Consider the following 7,623-nt stretch of genomic DNA (forward strand, 5'->3'; position numbering starts at 1 on the left):
TGGACTGTTGTTTCCTGGCGTTCGCCAGTAGAAGGAGGTTCATCGGGGAGGTTTGGCACCGGTTGTTCAGCAGTAGCAGAAATCAGACGTGGCGGACCGGACACCTGGAGCTCTGTGTCAGGGTTCCGGCAGAGAAGCATAGACGTTCCTGACTCAAGAACAGGACAGGGCTCGGTTAGTGTCGGTCGCCCAGAAACATGGACGACAGAGGTTGGCACCGTTTTCACAAGATCCAGACAACCAAGATGAGTCAAACCTTGCTTATTGCAAGGAAACCGTGGTGATGGAGATGGCAAGTCCTCCACAGGAGCAGATTCGGCACTATTTGGAGTTTGACACGGACTCTGGGTAGAGCGATCGTACTGCTCCGCGGAAGCTGCATTCAGTAGGTACTTTGTCATCTGTGGTAGCTTCTTTTCACGCTCTTCTCTTTCTAACTTCGCCTTTAATTTAGACGCACCACTTTGATGCTTCCGACCGAGCATTTTCCCATGAATGGATTATAATTGTTCACCGCAACGGGCACTTCGTCAGTCCGACGCGACCGCAGGTGTCCAACGGTGGCCGTCCCGATGACTGGCGCACGCGGCCTGGATGGTCCGTGGCTGGCCGAGAGTAATGCGTCCCCCAGGAGCTCCTCAGCGGGCTGGCTTATGCAAGCTTAACCGGCGGCTCGGGGCTGAATCGCAGCCCGCGATCAACTTCCTTTAATAGACGCGCGCCGCGTCTGTCTGTTACTAGCGCCAAAGCAGGCGTTCACATACGCATAGAGTTCCTTGTACAAATTCCCCCTTCTCCGTACAAACTCACCACTTCTCCCGTTCCGGTCTCGTCTTCCTATTGGCTATGAGCAATCGTCTGCTCTTGGAGGTTCTCAAAATTTCTTTCGCCCCTTCGACGCCGCGCGCGACAACGAAGGGGAGAGGGCGACTCCTAGCGCGGGCGAAGTTAAGCGCTTTCCGTCGCCTCTGAGTCATCTTTTTCTACTTCTTTCTGGGAAGTTCGGTGGCCAGTCTGACCTACTTTTTTCTGTCGAGCGCGCGCGAGGGTGCGCAGCCACTAGGCGGGAATGGGCCCTGGAGACAGGCATTTGTGTCCAGCTCTCCAACTTCCCCCTTCACTCTTCCACAACCCTAGCCCGAACAGTGAACATTCCATGCCCCACGGCACATGGATAAAACCACGTGTGACGTCTTCTTTCCTTCCGTGCCAAGACTATGCCATCAGACTCATCATCTGCTATCGGACTCATCCTACCCCGCCCTAATTACCATCACGGCAAAGAAAAGTCGAATGGGAGACACTGTTGGGTTCTGCAGCACATCCTTTCTATGAGAAGGACTGCGGCGGAACTATTTGAGAGGTGGAGGGTGGCGTGGTGGTGACGAGGGGCAAGGGAGATTTAGGTCCTCGTCCCACATTACATATTTTAGGTGTTTCCCTCTTGCCCCTCTCCTCCAGACAGCACTGGACAGACGGACTGACAGGAAACCACGAAAACACTTCTAAGCAAACGCACCTCGATTCGTAAGAAAGAGCGCCCCGCCGGGGTGGCGGAGGATCCCTGTTTTTGCAGCTCGACAAGCTCTCCCAAATGATCAGGCTAAACGCATGCTGTTACATGAGGCAGGGTCCCCGTCTGCTCATTCTGGTTTTCTCGATTCATACATGTCGCTCGAAGTTCCGTTGCTCACGGTTCCATATACTAAGCAGGTTAGAATAAATCCGCCCCCTTCTACTGTGCGAGGTGAGGCCCTGGGCTGCAGCCCCCTTAGTGCCCCCCCCCCCTTAATCCAGCGCTGCGGTAGCGGTATCTATGGCGAGATTTTATTGTAGTCGCCAAAGGCTGCAACGAATGCCACAGTAACCGTGAATACAATTCAGTTTCTGCGTTTGGCTACTACGACTACTTACGACCACTGGAAGGGTTGCTTTGCCTGCATGCTTTCGTGCTGCATGCTGCTGCATGCTGCGTGTTTTCTAAATTCTGAAAACTGACATGTTTATTATTAACGGCCGGTAAACAAATCTCTAATTGCAATCAGCTGCCTATTGGCAGGTTAAAAATTTAACTATTACAATTTAGGTAATCACTTGGCTAGTTAACATAATTCGCCCGATTTTTAACATCCGCCAACGGTGGCACTACTATGCCGGAGAAAGCTTCTGTTTATCTCAAAAACCCTATTTATAAACACGAGTGATCACATTCACTGCAACACCTGGTGTATCAAGAGCGACCTGACAGACAGTAATGTGCATGCTTGTCTCCCGAGATCTAAAAAAAAGGAATTGTCGCTAATGCCAAGTCGCCAGATGTGGTTAACCATATGCATATCTAGACGCCACTGCTGTCCGTCGTTGAGAGAATCGGGCAACCAACGGCTGTAATTCATCATTTCGCAAGTAGCGCGCAGTCATCCCAAGAGAGACAAGACCTACGGGCAAGCAGAACAAGGGCATTACTGACATAAGGCCGTACTGTCTTCCGCATGCTCTGGACTTGACCTGGAAGCATGACGGCTGATTTGTTGCGGGCTCCTCTGGTCTATGCCGCAAGATTCCTCACCACCGTTGGCAACCGGAGAGTATGCGGGCACCAAACTGTCCAGATCTGGTCCATTCGTCGGTTCTTTTTCTTTGTTTGGGGGAATCCTTAGCCGGGGCACCTTCTCTGAATGCTGCACGCAAGCGCAGGCAAAAAACAAGCACTCAAGTTGAAGCAGGATGTGTGGAAAGGTGATGCTACGATAGGAGCAACTTTTTTCATTACAGAGATACAAGCGGCGAAATATCTGCTGGTCGACCGACGCTCATGGAAGGCGCGCGTGCATAGAACTGAGTACGTATATAAACACTATATAAACACGGCTGTCGGCAGATTCAAGCGGTTATCGAGGTGGCTGTATTGGTTTCCTTAATACGGGCTTTTGTGAAGTTTTTGAAATTTTTAAAATCTGCAATAAAGGTTCGCTTCAGTGCCTGCAATTTTGCGCAGAGGAACAGAACAGAGATGCTACCTCTCGGCTTTTCAGCAATAAGAAAATATAGTCTTCCGACATATTTACAGAACAGGAGGCCTTCCAATACAGTTTTGATAGAATGCTAACAATAGAATCGTCCCGACAGTCCCCTGCAATTCTCTGCAGTAAGAGACAGCGCGTCGCTTGTATACAATTAATGGAGTCAGCTTGACCGGAAGAACCGAAATTCTACCATGAGCACAGTTCTCTTAACTAATCGACGAAAACGATCCCCAAAGTGAAGAACAGAGTGTCATCAGGTACGACCATTGATTGAAATCGTCTGAAAGGTAAATTTCGTCCGAGAAAGAAGCCACTCAAAATCCTGCAATTCTTCACTAGCAAGGAACCGCATCTACTCACAGCGCTGCTCGGCAACGTAGGCAGAACTTCAGGAAATTTCTGGTGCGATGTCCTCAGCTCTTTTGAGTTGCTATCTTCAGCGCTCGCTGTGGTCACCTTGTGAGGAGAAGGCAGTTCGGGGAACTTAGGAACAGCGGCTATAAGGCTAGGTGACCCCAAAGAGGATAAGTCGAAGTCACGTGGGGTAATGCCAGTCTTCTTTCCCCGTCTGATGTTCCTCCCAATCACCTCCGCGAAACCTGATGTAAATGAGAAAGGCACGATGGGGAGGGGGTGACAAACAGGGTTACGTGTTACTATGGTTGGTGGTGGTGGCGACTTTGCCGTGTTTGTGTTGTACTCACAAAAGGCTGCAACCACTGCCATAATCACCATGAACACCGAATACTTTGTCTTTTTCGTCCATCACTGCAGTGTTGTAAAATGTAAAATATCAAATGCCTTAATATCAAGTCATAGTAAATGCTGAGCTTTTCTCAATGTCCTGAAATTGCGACGCAGCGGCTTACGTAGTTAACCTGGTAACGTACGGCGTATCATGTGCGGCAAATGCTGAAGCCCGAATACTTTCATTTAGCGCTCACATGTATATGAGTTTCTCGAATTAATACAGAATCACATTTTTAATATATTTCTCAGATACAATGTCGAAGCGCCAGTCGTCAGAGGTGGAGGACGCCTGTCGAAAGATGCCTTATTGCAACACCTATCCCTAGCGGCAAAATACCCTAAAATTTCGACGGTATTACTGCTACATTGTTAGGTGAAAGAAAACGTTTAGTATTTGCATTCAGTTTTTTTTGTTTGGCATGCTTGATTCTGCCTGATTTTATCGTTCACAGGTAAAACAATATAGTTGGCTCGTTTTAATGTTGCAAATTCCAAATTTTCTTAAAGTGCCAGTTTTTTTAGATTCGTATCTTGTAGGGAGCGAAGTGGCAAAACACTGCTGGTTCAAAACTTTATCCGATGTTGTTGTTGCTCTTAAAACTCCTAACTTTGCGCACACGTGTCGGCAAAAGAATAAAAATTGTCTTGGATGGACAGTTGAGTTAAAGGCTTATACCATCATCAGCTTGATCACGCCCACTGCAGAGCCAAGGCCCGCCCCATATCTCTCCCATTAACCCTGTCCTGTGCGAGCTCCGGCCACCTACAGCCTTAAACTTCTTAATCTCATCTGCCCACCTAAAGTCTCTGCTGCCCCTCGTACGCTACCCTTCCCTTGGAATACAGTCGGTTATATTCATGTTGCACGCACTGCCCCAACAGATTTCTTGCTCTTGATTTCGGCTAGGATATATTTTACCAGCGTTTGTTCTCTCACCCACTCTGCCCTCTTATTGTCTCTCAACTTTCCACCTATCATTTTTCTTTCTATATCTCAACTCCGGTGTTCTAAACTCGAGCTGAACCCTTTTCCTTAGCCTCCACGTTCCCGCCCCTTAGGTGAGCACCAGTACGATACAGTTGTTGTATACTTTTCTCTTGAGGGATATTGGTATACTGCCATTCATGATCTGAGAGAACCTGCCATATGGTCGCCACCCCATTCTTATTTTTATAGTTGTTTTTCTCTCGTGATCTGGACCTCCGTCGCTGTCAGTGACAAAAATATGTTGCCTACCGAGAATGTTGAACACTAGTACTTATGTTTTCGGCTCATTAATTTTTAGATCCCCCGTTTTGCTCTGCCTATGTAAAACATCGATCACGCTTTGCTTTTCATGTCTTGAGTGATTTAGCAAGGGAATCAAATCAGCGAATTGCAGATTACTAAGGTATTCTCTGTGAACTCCTATTCACAACTGATCCCAATCCAGACCTGAGAATATATTCTGCAAACAGCGATGAAAAGTGTTGGCGACATTGTGTATCCCTGCCTGACATCCTTCCTGATTGGATTTTTATTGACTACTTTCTGGGGGACTGCGCTAGCATTGCAGTCGTTATAGAGACCTTCCAGCATTTTTACATAAGACTTCTACATTCTGATCAAGCAGTGCCTGCATGACTGCTGAAGTTTCGATTGAGTCAAATGCCTTCTCGCAATGAATTTAGGCTATATATAGGGGTTGGCTGTATTTTTTAATTTTTCTATCACCTGACTGATAGTGCGAAGATGGTCTATTGTCGATTATTCTCTACGAAAACCTGCCTGATCACTTTCTTTAGAGAAATCGAAGGTTGTCCTGATTCACTGGCGATTAACTTAGCAAATACATTGCAGTGAATGGACAACAAGCTGATTGGGATAATGTTTCAAATCCTTTACATCTGCTTTCTTAAGTAACGCTTACACTGACAAGCAGAGCAGATGTGGCCAATATTCGAGTGAAAAAATTGAAGAAAAAAATTTAACAATTTAACAAGTGCACCATTTGCGACAAAAAGAAAACTTTTAATACCGCAGAGCAAGGTAGATTCTTGCATCATTACTCAGCTTCTTTTATTGAGTCACGGCCAAATATCAGCCGTCCCCTTTAGATTTGAGAGATTTGCTGGCAGTTACCTGATATACGGGTAGGAAATCAGTTCTAAACCTCATCATATTTAATTATGAAAGATTACTTGTTGAAAGAAAATGGTATTTATCATTTCAAAGGTCAATTCCGCCCTCTTAATACGTTATGAACCACGAAAGTCGAGAGCGAGTTCCTTGAAACAGATCCAATTTGCTGTGGCATATTTACCAGTGGAAGACAGGCGCTGGCCTTGACCAGCCGCCCACAGCGAGAATGTCGAGGCGGAAGCTCTGTTAAACATGTTAGAGACTGCTTAGCTTTCTTCATCTTTATTGTTCCAGACATCAGCGAGAGCAAATTGTTTCAGCGAGAGCAAATCACGTGATGCATCACGTGCCACAAGTGCAAGAGCGAGAATCCAGAGCGGCGACCGGCGCAGCGGCGAACGGGACTGGCAAGCGCAAGAGCGAATCACGTGACACATCACATGCCACAACTGGCGAGGAGTAGTAGAAAACATTTATTCACAAAAAGGTAGGATAAAGAGAAAATACCGATTTTTGGTGGAATCCTAATTTCAGGAACCCAATGTCCACCGCAGTTGCTCTTGCTTGGAATATCAGCTTGCGCTGGGTCGCCAAATCAGAGCTGAGCAGTGTAGACTCCCAGTGTTCCTCGTACTGATGTTAGCCTAGTTCAGAAGGATTGGGACCGGAGCAGCCCCATGTTACATGGTATTTTGCTGGAATTCCGCCACACCAGGGGCAGATTCCGTCATATCTATCGGGGAAGAGTATATGGTATTTTTGGAGGCTAGGAAAGGTGTTCGTATGTAGTTGTCGCCAGTCGCTCGCCTCTGCCGCCGTTAGCTTACGGTGTGGTGGGGGATAGACTTGCCTTTGTGTTCGGAGAAGGATGAGGCGCTCGCCATATGTAGAGGGGAGAGGGGTGAGGTCGGGGAGGTTAGTCGCTCGTTTAGTGTATCCTTGAGCTAGACTGTCCGCGGCCTCCTTTCCCTCAATCACCTCGTGCCCAGGAGTCCAAGTGATTTGGTGCTTGCATGTAGAATTTTGAACATGTGGGGTAGTCAGAATGGGAGCGACGGAATGTGGAAGTCTGCCAGATAGGAAGAGCCGACACGCCGACTGGGAGTCGGTCACAATTTTAGTTCATTTCTCGTGGTATCGCCATGCTGGACGGCGAGCCTGACTGCAGCAGTTTCTGCTACTGTGGGAGAGCAGTTTCGTAGGGAGGCGCTGGCGATTTCCGTGAAATTGGTGTCCAAGACGACCGCCACCGCGTTTGTAGAGTCGGGGTACATTGCTGCGTCGACGTATACAGCATTTTGTGCCTGTCGGTGTGTGCGGCGCAGGTAGTCCACTCGCGCCTTTCGTGGTCCCTTTTGAGGGTTCGAGTGCATGTTCTTCGGGAGTGGGGCTACATACACGCGAGTTCGCAGAGTCGAGAGTAGGTCCCGGTTTTCCTGGACGGCGCGTATGTCAGCCAGGGAACCCACTGTTTCCAAGATTGCGCGTCCAGCTTTGGTGGTGAGGAGGCGTTCCTTTCGGGATTCTGGGACGGCTTCTCGAATTTCTTCAATTGTGTGGGTCAGTCCCAGGTCCTCGAGGTGGCAGCTGGCCGTGTACATCGGGAGGCATAACGCATATTTGTAGGCGGTACGGATGATGGCGTCTGCTTTGTCTCGCTCATTCCCCAGAAGTGGTAGGAATGGGAGACCGTATGACAGGCGGCTCATAACTAGAGCCTGTATC

The 7,623-nt window shown here is 48.1% G+C and overlaps 1 protein-coding gene across 1 annotated transcript in view; it reads left to right on the plus strand.

The window, feature by feature from the left end:
* The window catches only part of LOC144125662 (atrial natriuretic peptide-converting enzyme-like), a 996,499-nt gene that overhangs the window by 128,207 nt on the left and 860,669 nt on the right, over nucleotides 1–7,623 (plus strand). The gene's annotated exons all lie outside the window — the stretch shown is intronic.

Source organism: Amblyomma americanum, chromosome 1, assembly GCF_052857255.1.
Source record: "Amblyomma americanum isolate KBUSLIRL-KWMA chromosome 1, ASM5285725v1, whole genome shotgun sequence".
Taxonomy (NCBI): domain Eukaryota; kingdom Metazoa; phylum Arthropoda; class Arachnida; order Ixodida; family Ixodidae; genus Amblyomma; species Amblyomma americanum.